Here is a 16,463-nt window from a genome sequence, read left to right as displayed (position 1 = left end):
ATAAGGCAAATAATTACTGTTGCTACACGATAAAGTGAACATTTGGACAAAACCAAATATTCTTTTTATTCCACTGCCTTGCCAGACAGTTGTTTAGTTAGGAGGTTATTTGATGTTTATTTTAATAGTGTCAAAATACATGTTAATGCTACCTAGCGGTGATCACTGGAACTAGTTTCTATGTAATTACATCTTCCTAGTTCAAGCTAATGCCGCTAGATAGTATTGGCATGGTATTAATGTCTATTTTTTCCATTCCTAAAATTTACTTCAAAAATAAGAACAGAACGTATAGAATTTCTATAATTTATTTAATTTAAATATAAGGACTTCAGTTTCTCATTTATTTTTTGATTTAAACAGAGCAAATACCAAAATAATATATTTATAAATTCCACTCTCTTCACAAGCTATGTATAATAGAATCAACCAATCTTATGAATGTATTTTAATAATTATGGGACAATAATATTGGTATAACAAACGAGGAAAATTCTTAATAAATCTCCATAAGATGTATTGATATTTCACGATTTACAAGGAACGTAACTAAAATTTCCACAAGTAAATCAATAAAAACTAACGATTTTTATAAGAAGTTGATGATGTGGAGCAAAAGGTTGTCAACAAATCTAACGTTGTTCCTCAGCCATGCCAATCCATTGTATCCATCAATCAACAGTAAGACTTCAATCTTCTGCAATTACTTTATGCTAATATGAAAATACATTGAAGGTAATAATAGATTGGCTCAAAGGTGACTTTGTGCTTAAATGCTCTGCTGTCAAACTTTTATTGGATGACAATATCACTTACTACTTATTAAAAACATCACTCAGCTCGATACCGAAAAATTAAGCTTTACTATTAATTTTGTCTTACCACAGGAAGACTTTGCAATTTTTTCTAGAACAAAGCGTCTCAACCTATCTTTTAGATTATTCAATATAGCGTTTGAAATTTATTTTTATTTTAAATACAGTTACAAAGGAGGGTTTGCCCTATATTTTAAAGAAAATTTGGGAACTTTAGCATTTATAGAAAAAGAGAAAAAAAAATAAAGTTGGGTCTTTTTCAACGTTACGCTTTTTCGTGCAGTTTTTGACGATCAACCCTTATACAACTGTCCTACCGGACAGTTATAATATGTTCAATATCCGATCAAAATAACGAAATTCATGTAAAAGTAATAAAGATTATGCCTTTTTTCTTTGTTAATGTAACTCTATATACAAACGAAGCCGACCTAATGAGTATAATATACGCTTGGCATAAAATTACCATGTTAGCAACCGAGTACAAGGAAATTCATGTAATAGTATTGAGGATTTAGCATTTTTCCATTTTTCCTGAAACTCTCAATACAAAACTAGCCAACCTAATGAGTATAATATACGCTTGGCATAAAATTACCATGTTAGCAACCGAGTACAAGGAAATTCATGTAATAGTATTGAGGATTTAGCATTTTTCCATTTTTCCTGAAACTCTCAATACAAAACTAGCCGACCTAATGAGTATAATATACGTTGGGCTTAAAATTGCTAATCTAAAATCATAGCATAACTTCACGAAATTCCAATTGGTAATAAAAAACATAAGGATGGTTGAATTGGAGGGTATTAATACTAATGAGTTTAAGGAGGAATAAATGCTCAAATAATTAACAAAGTCTCTGCCAGGAGAGTAACAATAAAATCTATAGATGCTAATGATAAATATAGAGGGTCAGAGCAGAGTTCAAAAATCTTCCAAAAATATTCCGCACTAATGAAGAGTGGCAGGGAGGATTAATCAATTGAGATTATTATCGACTGGGTCTGTGACTGAAGGAACCTATTGTTTTTAGAAAGTCCATGTGATTCATTTTTTGGAGTATCAATTCACTGAATCCAATTGCGAGAATATACAAACTACAATAAATCCAATCAACATATTCGTAAAAAAAAGAATAGGAAAAAACAACAACTATAAGATTTTGTGACAACGAAAGAACCAATTTCAACAAACCGAAATTGTCTAGAACAATTTCTTTTCTCCATTGACGGCTGAGCCATTTACTATTATATCCAAAATATTTATAGGACTATTAAAATTTCACTCCTTCATCCATATCCACTTTGCCCATCCATAACGTCATCCTAGCCTCATTAAAACTAATTCTTAAAACTAAGTGTTTTTTTTACCTAAACGAGAATGTTAATTATTAAACTCACATTTAACCATGTTGGTGACTCTCAAGACTTATACAGGACCTCCATAAACTCACATTTAACTATGATGGTGACTCACAAGAGTTATATAGGACCATCTTACACGATCTTTTTATCAACTTGTTGACTCTCAAGACATTAAAGGACTACCTTAAACACACTTCTAACCATGTTGGTGACTCACAAGACTCACATAGAACCATCCTAAACGCACTTTTAACCAACTTGATGACTCACGAGACTTATATAAGACCATCTTACAAGCACTTTTACCAAACTTGATGACTCATGAGACTTATATAAGACCATCTTACAAGCACTTTTATCCAACTTGATGACTCACAAGACTTAATAGGACCATCTTACGCCCACTTCTAACCATGTTGGTGACCACCTTGGAGTCACCAGCATGGTTATATGTGTAAGGTGGTCTTATATAAGTCTAGAGAGTCACCAACATATTTAAATTTAAGTGTAATGTGGTCCAACTAAGTCTAGATAGTCACCAAGTTAAATGTGAGTTTTGGGTAGTCCTATATAAGTCACTAACGTGGTTAAATGTGAGTGGTCAAATACAAGTCTTGAGAGTCACTAACATGATTAAATGGACCGTTTATTTTGAAAGTAGTGTAAGTCCATTTTCTCTTATTTCGAGAAAATTAAAGGTTAACATATCTGTTAATTATAAATTTTAGACAAATTATATGAAGTCTGGCAATGTTTCTACTGCTTTATCAATATGTAATTTGGTTATATAAATTTGTTTTAGGCGTATTTAAATAAACTGATGTATACTTACGGGCTGCAAATTAAACTCGCTTGCTGTAGAAATAACTTGACGAAATATTATTAGTTTTATTTCAAGTTCGAACTGTAGCAGTTGAGGTATATTTTTTTTTAAGCAATTTTTCATATATATCTCGAAACTTTGGCGCAACTGCACGAGATAACACTTTCATATTCTACGACCCTTTTAAAACAGTTCTAATTTATCATTTCGCTTATCGTAAATGAATATAATTCTATTTATAAAGTTTAATTAAATTAGGAAAAAATTTAAATTGAAGCTACATTTGATCTTTAAAAAATGTACTGTCTCTGTTAGCCTACTCCCGGGAGTAGTTGCCCAGGGAGCACCTCGAGGAGGTAGAGATCAGTTTTCGCTCCCCAAAGAACGCCTTTCTACCCACATCCGCATTCTAGTTGGTCATTTAAGCAGGCATAGGGATACGAACAACTCCACACAATGGAGTTTGAAAAATGGATTGGGATAAAATTGGTGGAAAATGGAATAGGGTAAGAATATCGTTTAGTGATTGAGGGATATACAAGGAGATCTGTCTGCATAGACCAATGACCAGAATGAGTTAAACCTAGATTTCTAGGTTATGTATAGGATGGGGCAATTAGGGAAATAGGGGGATTATTAGAAAGGCGTTCGGAAAAAAAGGGTTTTTGGACTGGTGGGTAATTGGGCTTACAAAAAGATACAGACTTGAAGAAAACAAAGTCTGCAAAACCAACAAAGAAAACGAAATTCAAGAAACAACAAGAAGGCGATTAACAACTGAAACCCCAGCCTGAAATTAAACAAATCCACCAAGAAACAAAAGATTTTAAGACAATGAAACGTGTAATGTATAAAATCGGAGCCAGTGTTTTTGTCACGAAGTGTTGTGCAGGATGTGTATCCCAGATAAATCTAACACAATAATTAATTAGTAGGTTACATTTGATTCACATTTAGTCTTTAAAAAAACCGAGTAAAAACATTGTTAGTGGCCACTAAAATGTTTTAAATAATTATAATTCCAAGTATTCATTTAGGTGAGTAGTGAACATGCAATTAGTGAAATGATTTAATTGTTTCATGCAATATTATCATGCTATTAGTTACACCATATTAATTGAAAATGAAAATGTAAAATAAGTGGAATTATAATAAAAATTGAAGCGAAAGATTATACTAGAAAATTTGTGAAAATCATTGTTTCAATTATTAATGATAGAACTCCTAAAGATTTTCGACTGACTACAAACCTATTAATGTAGAAACAATAAGACTGCTTTGAGAATGTTATCAATAAAAACTAGAAAAGATCATCTACCCATAGAGGAATTTGAAATGAAACCATCCCGACAAATTTCTCAGTAACCAGAGTACGCTTTTAACCTGTTCAACCGTTTTCTTCTTCCAATCAATGTCACTCTTTTACCTAAATACAACCTTCTCTTTAAGATTAAAACGAAGATTAATTAATAAAAATTTATTGCCAGGAAATATACTCTATCTGTTCCAAAAGAAAAAATAATACAATAATGATAAGAATAGAAAGAAAAATACAAGTGAAATTTAAACATATACCAATACTCCAAGAGCACTTCAACAGTCTGCAAAACAAAACTGAAGTGTTCACTTATATTAGTTTAAGTTGTGTATTTATTAGATGACGTGCACTGAAATTACTATTAAAGTCAATTTGTAACTAAATAAACTATTTGTTCCAAACAATTTCCTTAAAATACTACTTATCAACTACTTTGAGATCCACTACTGAGGTTCCGAAAATATGGTTTTCTTCTAAGCTGAAGGACGGACACTTCACTAAGGTCAAACTAAGCTAACTTCTAAACTAATTACATTGGCCATCCATTGAAATTCTTAAGATATTGTTTCTTCTGATATAGCGGGGGCATACGGCCCAACTTACGACTAAGCTTAACCTAACTTACAACTAGAAAATTTAGCCATCCATTGAAATTCCTAAGGTATAGTTCCTTCTTATATGGGAAAGGCATATTGCGCCACTTACAACTAAGCTTAACCTAACTTACAAATTAGATAATTTAGTCATCTATTGAAATTCCTAAGATATGGTTTCTTCTTATATGGCAGTGGTTCACTTGTCCAACTTACAACTAAGCCTAACCTATCTTACAAACTAGATTTTTTAGCCATCCATTGAAATTTCTAAGATATGGTTTCTTCTTATATGGCTAGGGCTCAGTAGCCCAACTTACAACTAAGCTTAACCTATCTTACAAACTAGGTTATTTAGCCATCCATTGAAATTCCTAAGGTATAGTTTCTTCTTATATGGGAAAGGCATATTGCACTACTTAAAACTAAGCTTAACCTAACTTACAAATTAGATAATTTAGTCATCCATTGAAATTCCTAAGACATGGTTTCTTCTTATATGGCAAGGGCTCACTTGTCCAACTTACAACTAAGCCTAACCTTTCTTACAAACTAGATTTTTTAGCCATCCATTGAAATTCCTAAGATATTGTTTCTTCTTATACGGCAGGGGCATAGTGCCCAACTTCCAACTAAGCTTAACCTAACTTACAAACTAGGTTATTTAGCCATCCATTCAAATTCCTAGAATATGGTTTCTTCTTATATAGCAGGGGCTCACTTCTCCAACTTACAACTATGCTTAACCTATCTTACATACTAGGTTATTTAGCCATCCATTGAAATTCCTAAGATATAGTTTCTTCTTATACAGCAGGGGCATAGTGCCCAACTTCCAACTAAGCTTAACCTAACTTACAAACTAGGTTATTTAGCCATCCATTCAAATTCCTAGAATATGGTTTCTTCTTATATAGCAGGGGCTCACTTCTCCAACTTACAACTATGCTTAACCTATCTTACAAACTAGGTTATTTAGCCATCCATTGAAATTCCTAAGATATAGTTTCTTCTTATACGGCAGGGGCATAGCAGCCAACTTACAACTAAGCTTAACCTAACTTACAAACTAGGTTATTTAGCCATCCAATGAAATTCCTAAGGTATAGTTTCTTCTTATACGGCAGGGGCATAGTGCCCAACTTACAACTAAGCTTAACCTAACTTACAAACTAGGTTATTTAGCCATCCATTGAAATTCCTAAGATATAGTTTCTTCTTATACGGCAGGGGCATAGTAGCAAACTTACAACTAAGCTTAACCTAACTTACAAACTAGGTTATTTAGCCATCCATTGTGATTCCTAAGATATAGTTTCTTCTTATACGGCAGGGGCATACTGCCCAACTTACAACTAATCTTAACCTAACTTACAAACTAGATAATTTAGTCATCAATTGAAATTTCTAAGGTATGGTTTCTTCTTATATGGCTAGGGCTCACTAGCCCAACTTACAACTAAGCTTAACCTATCTTACAAACTAGGTTATTTAGCCATCCATTGAAATTCCTAAGGTATAGTTTCTTCTTATATGGGAAAGGCATATTGCACCACTTACAACTAAGCTTAACCTATCTTTGAAACTAGATTTTTTAGCCATCCACTGAAATTCCTAAGATATAGTTTCTTCTTATATGGCAGGGGCTTGCTGCCCAACTTACAACTAAGCTTAACATAATTTACAAACTAGCTAATATAGTCATCCATTGAAATTCCTAAGATATGGTTTCTTCTGATATGGCTGGGGCATACTGCCCAACTTACAACTAATCTTAACCTAACTTACAAACTAGATAATTTAGTCATCCATTGAAATTTCTAAGATATGGGTTCTTCTTATATGACAGGGGCTCACGTTTCCAACTTAAAACTAAGCTTAACCTAACTTACAACTAGATAATTTAGTCATCCATTGAAATTCCTAAGATATGGTTTCTTCTGATATGTCAGGGGCATACTGCCCAACTTACAACTAAGCTTAACCTAACTTACATACTAAATAATTTAGTCATCTATTAAAATTTCCTTAGATCTGGTTTCTTCTGATATGGCAAGGGATTACTGCCCAGCTTACAACTAAGCTTAACCTAACTTACAACTAGAAAATTTAGCCATCCATTGAAATTCCTAAGGTATAGTTCCTTCTTATATGGGAAAGGCATATTGCGCCACTTACAACTAAGCTTAACCTAACTTACAAATTAGATAATTTAGTCATCTATTGAAATTCCTAAGATATGGTTTCTTCTTATATGGCAGTGGTTCACTTGTCCAACTTACAACTAAGCCTAACCTATCTTACAAACTAGATTTTTTAGCCATCCATTGAAATTTCTAAGATATGGTTTCTTCTTATATGGCTAGGGCTCAGTAGCCCAACTTACAACTAAGCTTAACCTATCTTACAAACTAGGTTATTTAGCCATCCATTGAAATTCCTAAGGTATAGTTTCGTCTTATATGGGAAAGGCATATTGCACTACTTAAAACTAAGCTTAACCTAACTTACAAATTAGATAATTTAGTCATCCATTGAAATTCCTAAGACATGGTTTCTTCTTATATGGCAAGGGCTCACTTGTCCAACTTACAACTAAGCCTAACCTTTCTTACAAACTAGATTTTTTAGCCATCCATTGAAATTCCTAAGATATTGTTTCTTCTTATACGGCAGGGGCATAGTGCCCAACTTCCAACTAAGCTTAACCTAACTTACAAACTAGGTTATTTAGCCATCCATTCAAATTCCTAGAATATGGTTTCTTCTTATATAGCAGGGGCTCACTTCTCCAACTTACAACTATGCTTAACCTATCTTACAAACTAGGTTATTTAGCCATCCATTGAAATTCCTAAGATATGGTTTCTTCTGATATGTCAGGGGCATACTGCCCAACTTACAACTAAGCTTAACCTAACTTACATACTAAATAATTTAGTCATCTATTAAAATTTCCTTAGATCTGGTATCTTCTGATATGGCAAGGGATTACTGCCCAGCTTACAACTAAGCTTAACCTAACTTACAACTAGAAAATTTAGCCATCCATTGAAAGTCCTAAGGTATAGTTCCTTCTTATATGGGAAAGGCATATTGCGCCACTTACAACTAAGCTTAACCTAACTTACAAATTAGATAATTTAGTCATCTATTGAAATTCCTAAGATATGGTTTCTTCTTATATGGCAGTGGTTCACTTGTCCAACTTACAACTAAGCCTAACCTATCTTACAAACTAGATTTTTTAGCCATCCATTGAAATTTCTAAGATATGGTTTCTTCTTATATGGCTAGGGCTCAGTAGCCCAACTTACAACTAAGCTTAACCTATCTTACAAACTAGGTTATTTAGCCATCCATTGAAATTCCTAAGATATGGTTTCTTCTGATATGTCAGGGGCATACTGCCCAACTTACAACTAAGCTTAACCTAACTTACATACTAAATAATTTAGTCATCTATTAAAATTTCCTTAGATCTGGTTTCTTCTGATATGGCAAGGGATTACTGCCCAGCTTACAACTAAGCTTAACCTAACTTACAACTAGAAAATTTAGCCATCCATTGAAATTCCTAAGGTATAGTTCCTTCTTATATGGGAAAGGCATATTGCGCCACTTACAACTAAGCTTAACCTAACTTACAAATTAGATAATTTAGTCATCTATTGAAATTCCTAAGATATGGTTTCTTCTTATATGGCAGTGGTTCACTTGTCCAACTTACAACTAAGCCTAACCTATCTTACAAACTAGATTTTTTAGCCATCCATTGAAATTTCTAAGATATGGTTTCTTCTTATATGGCTAGGGCTCAGTAGCCCAACTTACAACTAAGCTTAACCTATCTTACAAACTAGGTTATTTAGCCATCCATTGAAATTCCTAAGGTATAGTTTCTTCTTATATGGGAAAGGCATATTGCACTACTTAAAACTAAGCTTAACCTAACTTACAAATTAGATAATTTAGTCATCCATTGAAATTCCTAAGACATGGTTTCTTCTTATATGGCAAGGGCTCACTTGTCCAACTTACAACTAAGCCTAACCTTTCTTACAAACTAGATTTTCTAGCCATCCATTGAAATTCCTAAGATATTGTTTCTTCTTATACGGCATGGGCATAGTGCCCAACTTCCAACTAAGCTTAACCTAACTTACAAACTAGGTTATTTAGCCATCCATTCAAATTCCTAGAATATGGTTTCTTCTTATATAGCAGGGGCTCACTTCTCCAACTTACAACTATGCTTAACCTATCTTACAAACTAGGTTATTTAGCCATCCATTGAAATTCCTAAGATATAGTTTCTTCTTATACGGCAGGGGCATAGTGCCCAACTTCCAACTAAGCTTAACCTAACTTACAAACTAGGTTATTTAGCCATCCATTCAAATTCCTAGAATATGGTTTCTTCTTATATAGCAGGGGCTCACTTCTCCAACTTACAACTATGTTTAACCTATCTTACAAACTAGGTTATTTAGCCATCCATTGAAATTCCTAAGATATAGTTTCTTCTTATACGGCAGGGGCATAGCAGCCAACTTACAACTAAGCTTAACCTAACTTATAAACTAGGTTATTTAGCCATCCAATGAAATTCCTAAGGTATAGTTTCTTCTTATACGGCAGGGGCATAGTGCCCAACTTACAACTAAGCTTAACCTAACTTACAAACTAGGTTATTTAGCCATCCATTGAAATTCCTAAGATATAGTTTCTTCTTATACGGCAGGGGCATAGTAGCGAACTTACAACTAAGCTTAACCTAACTTACAAACTAGGTTATTTAGCCATCCATTGTGATTCCTAAGATATAGTTTCTTCTTATACGGCAGGGGCATACTGCCCAACTTACAACTAATCTTAATCTAACTTACAAACTAGATAATTTAGTCATCAATTGAAATTTCTAAGATATGGTTTCTTCTTATATGGCTAGGGCTCACTAGCCCAACTTACAACTAAGCTTAACCTATCTTACAAACTAGGTTATTTAGCCATCCATTGAAATTCCTAAGGTATAGTTTCTTCTTATATGGGAAAGGCATATTGCACCACTTACAACTAAGCTTAACCTAACTTACAAATTAGATAATTTAGTCATCCATTGAAATTCCTAAGATATGGTTTCCTCTTATATGGCAGGGGCCTACTTGCCCAACTTACAACTAAGCTTAGCTTAACTTACAAACTAGATAATTTAGTCATCCATTGAAATTCCTAAGATATAGTTTCTTCTGATATGGCAGGGGTTCAGTTGCCCAATTTCCAACTAAGCTTAAACTAACTTGCAAAAGAGATAATTTAGTCATCCATTGAAATTCCTAAGATATAGTTTGTTCTTATATGGCAGGGGCATACTGCCCATGCCATATAACTAAGCCATCTTATAAACTAATTACTAAGGCACCTGTTGATGTTCGTTAGATAAGTTTTCTTCTAATGTGGAAGGTGCATACTGCCCAACTTACAACTACGCTAACTAAAAACTATTTACTACCTAACTAAACTAACTGCAGATGATCTGAATAATAAACAGAACTCATTGGACTAATATCGCATACTAGACAATAAGCTTGAATCATTCTGTTCCCATACAAACTAATCACGTATGGCTTTTATTAACATTCCAAAGATATGGGTTTCGTCTAACATTGATGGTTTAAAATTTACATTAACCCTAAAAACAAAAATACTTTTATTTAACTTCACACGTTTCGAATCTAAAAACAGGATTTCATCTATTCAGAGTTTAACCACTAAGGTTTGTTAATCTACTGCAGCGAAAACAAGTCCATGAACATTAAACTCTCAACAGAAAGAAAAACCATCCCTAAACATTAAATTCAAAACGTTGAACGTATTAAATAAAAGCACATTTTTTGAAATTATGTAGAATTTAAATAACATAAAACCGTACAAATAGACTGATTGAGACTGAAGCACTCAATTCGAAGTAAGACAAGCAATTTCACTAATTTAAAACTCATACATATGCTCTGCGCCCAGTTCTGTTTGGCACATTAATAACAGTAAATTATTGTTTGGCGACATATGTCGTATACAATTGTTCTAGAGATCACATACTATCGAAATACACCGGTAACCGATTTAGTTCCGTTTGCCACACCGAATTATTTCCCGAACACGCTACGCGCCGAATAATCTTTTAATCTCTTTAAAATACAAAAGTAACTCGGACGGCGAATGTTTTGACGTTCACGGATTATCTAAATACCCGGATATCCGATTTTATCGTTCCCTAGACTAATATCATCAGGACTCGCACCGTTTTATTTTATATTAGCCCGGATATTAGTAGTATGGTACCATACTTTTAAAATATGTCGTATTAGTAGTGAACTCTAGAAGAATTAAGTGTCACGTTTAAGCTAGCAATTATTTTTTTATTAACGTGCAAAGGAGCGTAAGGTGCAGATAGTTTTAGAGGAATAAAAGAGTAAAATTGCATGTCTGGAAATTAGCTTCAGATTCACTTATCTTCTAATCGAAGTTGGGGTAGGAGCTAGTTTTATACAAGTTAGTAATATAATGTAGGAGAAGTAAGAATTTTAAACAAATTAGGTTAGTTATCTATTAAAACTGCATTTCACTACACCTGAACTTTTTCAATGAATGTAAACTGATATGATGGCCTTTAAATGTGCTTAAAACTATACCTACTTCTATAACTAATTCGTTAAAACTATACCTACTTCTATAACTAATTCTTAAAACTACACCAATTCCTATAACTAATTCTTAAAACTATACCTACTTTTATAACTAATACTTAATTCTATCGCTACTCTAAAACTAATGCTAGACTACAACTAAAAATGTAACTAAAACTAGTGCCATCTATCAGTTTTTATTGTCACTTATGATAGAGTCAGTTTCAATTCTTACTTCCTAATAAATAAGGGAAAAATTCACTAAGAAAAGTTTAATCAAGTATCAACTTGTAACTTTACGAAATTCCAACGTGTATCAATGCTGATGAGTTTCAGGGGGAATAAATGCCTAAATAATTAACAGTCAGTGACATAGGACAAATAATAAAATAGATAAATGGTAATGATAAATATAGAGAGTCAATACTAATAAGAACAGAGTTTAAAAATCTGCTTCCCAAAATATTCAATGATAAGCAGCAGTGATTATAATTCAATTGAGATTGACTATCGACTGGGTATGGAACACTAGGAAAGGATTGTTTTAATAAAGTCTATGTGAATCATTTTTTGGAGTATCAATTCGACTAATCGCACTCAAGGCAAATGCGAGATTATACAAGCTACAATAGATCCAATCAACAAAAGAAGAAAGTTAAGATTTTGCAACAACGAAACGACCAATTTCAACAAATACCAAATATTCTTTTCTCCATTGTCCGTTAAGCCATCTACCATTACATCCAAAAAAATTTGTAGGACTTCCATTCCATTCCTTCATCCATATCCACTTTGCTCATCCATAACATCATCCCAGCCTCATTAAATCTAATTCTTAAAACTAAGTTGTTTTTTTTTTCCTGGATGAGAATATTAAAAATATATGTCCTACCAAAAACATAGGTCATAAAATTTAATGTCATACTGGTGCTTAATATCAAGAGGATTAGGTAAAAAAATAGTAAAAGATATCTTTTTCGTTTTTTTTTAAATACAATGTACAAACTTAAAGTCTCTTAAAACTAACTTAACTAAACGAAGTTGGTTTTCCTCATCTCAGCTTGGGATTAGCGTTACTTTTAAATTAGTAGCATTTAAATTTTTTGGTTTTCCAACATCTTCGTTATCATTGGACCTTCTTCATTATCCTTGATTTTATTAATTATGTTAACTGTACTTAAAACTAATTGTTTAGAACATGAACAGTTTAATTTGTTAGGTAAACTATAAAGTTATTTCAGTCAAACGTCACTAAATAAACTACACTTAAACTAACAAAAGGCCTTTTTAATTGTGTCAGGTCAGAATGTTTATTTTGTCATAAAGTATCGCTATGTATATATTTTTCTGTTTATCACTTTTACTTGTTTTTGTAAATAAACCATTATTAATTTTGAAAGAACGCTGATTCTTATATTAGTACAGAAATTGTATATTTAGCTGGCAATGAATTTTTCGCTAGTTAATTTAAGTTTTGATCATAAAAGGAAAAAGGCAAATTTAAGTGAAAAGAAGATATCAATACAGAAAAAAGTTGAAAGAAATTAAACACGCTTGCTCTAGAAATAACTTGACGAAATATTATTAGTTTTATTTCAAGTTCGAACTGTAGCAGTTGAGGTATATTTTTTTTTAAGCAATTTTTCATATATATCTCGAAACTTTGGCGAAACTGCACGAGATAACACTTTCATATTCTACAACCCTTTTAAAACCGTTCTAATTTATCATTTCGCTTATCGTAAATGAATATATTTCTATTTATAAAGTTTAATTAAATTTGGAAAAAATTTAAATTGAAACTACATTTGAGCTTTAAAAAATGTACTGTCTCTGTTAGCCTACTCCCGGGAGTAGTTGCCCAGGGAGCACCTCGAGGAGGTAGAGATCAGATTTCGCTCCCCAAAAATTACCTACCGATTATCGCAATAACTATAAGGTTAAGGATTATCTTTCCTTATTAATGCATTGTACAAACTTAAAATCAAGATATTGTTTTCAATAAGTGAGAACGTTTTTAGATTTACTGTATCGAAGTGTAATGGAAGAATTATTATAGTAAAATTTCTCATAAACCTTGAACAATATTTTAATTTCCTTCACTCTAGTATATTATATTGAAGATCATAAGAAATCTTTTTAGGGAAACGAAATGCCCTCCGAATGTTTTAAATAGAAAATGATGGATCTTTCCTTTGCTTAAAATTTTCTTTATGAAGTAATTGACTAGCCCATTACTCATAAGAATCATATACATAAATTCACTTAGTGTTTTTTGAATCAAAGATATTTATATCTTTCTTTTTATTCAATGCTCAACTCCAATGTGAAGGTTGCCTTTCATATTGGGCGCTTTAAAATTATTTCAAAATCCAATCAATTGCAGAGTGTAGCATGTTCTATTTGAACCCTTAATTGATTTCATTAATTAATTTTATTTTAAACTATTTGAATTTCTATTAAAAATTTTAATTTGCAGTGATCTTATTGAATAAAGTAATAAATATTATTGCTTACTTGCTTTTTTCCAAAATTTACTTAACCCCTGCTTATTGTGTTCAAGGTAGGTAAAGACTGTTCGGGGTGACATGCTTCACAATTCGGACTATTGATTGTTTTAGTAAAGTTGTTAAGAAATGTCCCAAGGTCTAAAGCTATTTCAAGAGTTAAGTTACAACCAATAAATAAATAAATAAATTTAAAATTAGAATAAACATGAATAAGTGAAATAGAAAATTAATTAAAGCAATAAGAATTATTGCTTGTCCAGGCATGCAAGATTCGTTGGTCGACCACATGCTTATTCAATTTTGTTAATTTTTTATTCAAAATTATATTTAAAATAATAATTAACATGAATTTAAATTCAAAATGTAAAAATTAATAAAGTGAAATAGAAAAATAATTAAAGAAATATGAATCATTGTTTGTCTAGCATGCAAGATTCGTTGGTCGACCACGTGCTAATTCACTTTTTTAAATTTTTTAGTTAAAAAATATTTAAAATAATAACGAAAATTAATTTTATGTTAAAATGTAAAAATTAATTAAGTGAAATAGAAAAATAATTAAAGAAATAAGAATTATTGCTTGTCCAGGCATGCAAGATTCATTGGTCGACCACGTGCTAATTCAATTCTTTTAATTTTTTAGTAAAAAAATATCTTAAACTCTGTAAATTTAATATATTTGTATCACTTTATTAATTTTAATAAAAATTTGATTGAATTTAATTAAATAAATAATAGAATCTTACTTACGTGAACAGCATAGATGTTGACTGGTCGGGAGCCCAATGGCAACTGACTGCAAAAATCCGTTAGTCGCCATATTTGAACTTGGATTTTTTATAAAATTAAATTTAAGCATAATTCTATTTGAAATGGATTAATAACAAGTTAATTTAGATAAAAAAAAATATTTTCCCACACTATTAATAATTTTAAAGCCTTTTTTTTAATAAATAATTTGGGACTACTTTATGACGTCACACCTAAGCACATGGTTTTGCGGAAGAATACAAAAAGTAGTTCCAGTTAAAAATTAATAATACTAATTTTTTTCTTTTAAAAAATGAAAGAATATTAAATTATCAAGTTGAAATAAGTAGCTAAAACTTTATTTTCCATTAGAAATTGTTTTTTAAGGCAAAAATGAGCACCTACTTATACTTCTGACCTTCTTTGGCTAATTTTTGAAAATCTGCTCGATAGATTTTCTTCAAATTTAGAACTTTTATTAAATAATAGGTAAAGTTTAATAATAAGTTAAGGGTAAAACTCAAAATTTTATTTAAATGCTAGTTTACGAGTGTGACCTAGGGCTGAAGTTGTACTGAGAAAGTGGTCTCAAAATAAGTTGTCAGAGAACGGTTTTCAGTAAAATTTATGTAATACGGCTTAAATAAAAAGTACACAAAGTTTAAACAAAATCATTGAAGCTGTTTTTAAGAAAATCCTTAAAAACTACTTAACCTATTACCTATCCTTGTACGTGGCGAATTTCCACCAACCTACGCAATAATTTTCTCTTTTAGGTTATTATTTTTACAAAATCTTCATTGTCTGTAATTCTACATTAGTGGTAAGATATTAATCTTGTGTTGAAATTGTTCATGTGTAAGCCCTAAAGTGGAAAACCTAGTTACGTCAATATCTTTCATATTAAAAAAAGTTGTTTGTACATACTTATTTGACTGATGTTTTCTCAACGTCTTTTTCATTTCCACTTCAGTTGATGGACGGTTTTGCAGTTATTGGCTCACACAATTGGCTGTTTTCAATCTGAAAATCATTATTCAATGAAATAAACAGATTATAGATTTAATCTTAAGTTAAAATCATTTAATTCAATGATACTACAACTTAAAACGCAACTATTTGTTCAAGATAAATTTGTATCTTTCAAAAATTTAAGAAATAAATAAAATATGAATGCTCACATTTTGCCTCCAATGTCTAGAAAGAGAAATCTAATCGTTAAAATAGTGATTTTTCTGCCATCTAGGAGTGACCGTACAAACTGCAGTGTATTTGTTATTAACTCTATTGTTTTTATTAATTATTATGTAGCTCGAGCCTTTTTTTATTATGCTACAACAAACATGCTACTAATATTCTAATTTTTTAATTATTATTATTTTTATTTTATTATTTTGTTTTTAGAAGAATTGAAATAGTTCTGTGATTGGAAAATATAACAGAATTTCAAAAAAAATTAAAACTTTTTTTCAGGTTGAAAGATAAAAATTTATATGAAAAAAGTTGTAGTTTATGTAGTATTACTCTGAACGTAGTAAATAATAGATAACAATACTTGAAGAACAGTTCTACGGTTAGCGAATCTAGTTTAGTTTATTATCAA

The sequence above is a fragment of the Rhodnius prolixus genome, unplaced genomic scaffold, assembly GCF_049639745.1.
Source record: "Rhodnius prolixus isolate KJV_2025 unplaced genomic scaffold, Rpr scaffold_13, whole genome shotgun sequence".
In the NCBI taxonomy this organism is placed as follows: domain Eukaryota; kingdom Metazoa; phylum Arthropoda; class Insecta; order Hemiptera; family Reduviidae; genus Rhodnius; species Rhodnius prolixus.
Note: the sequence above shows the minus strand (reverse complement) of the source record.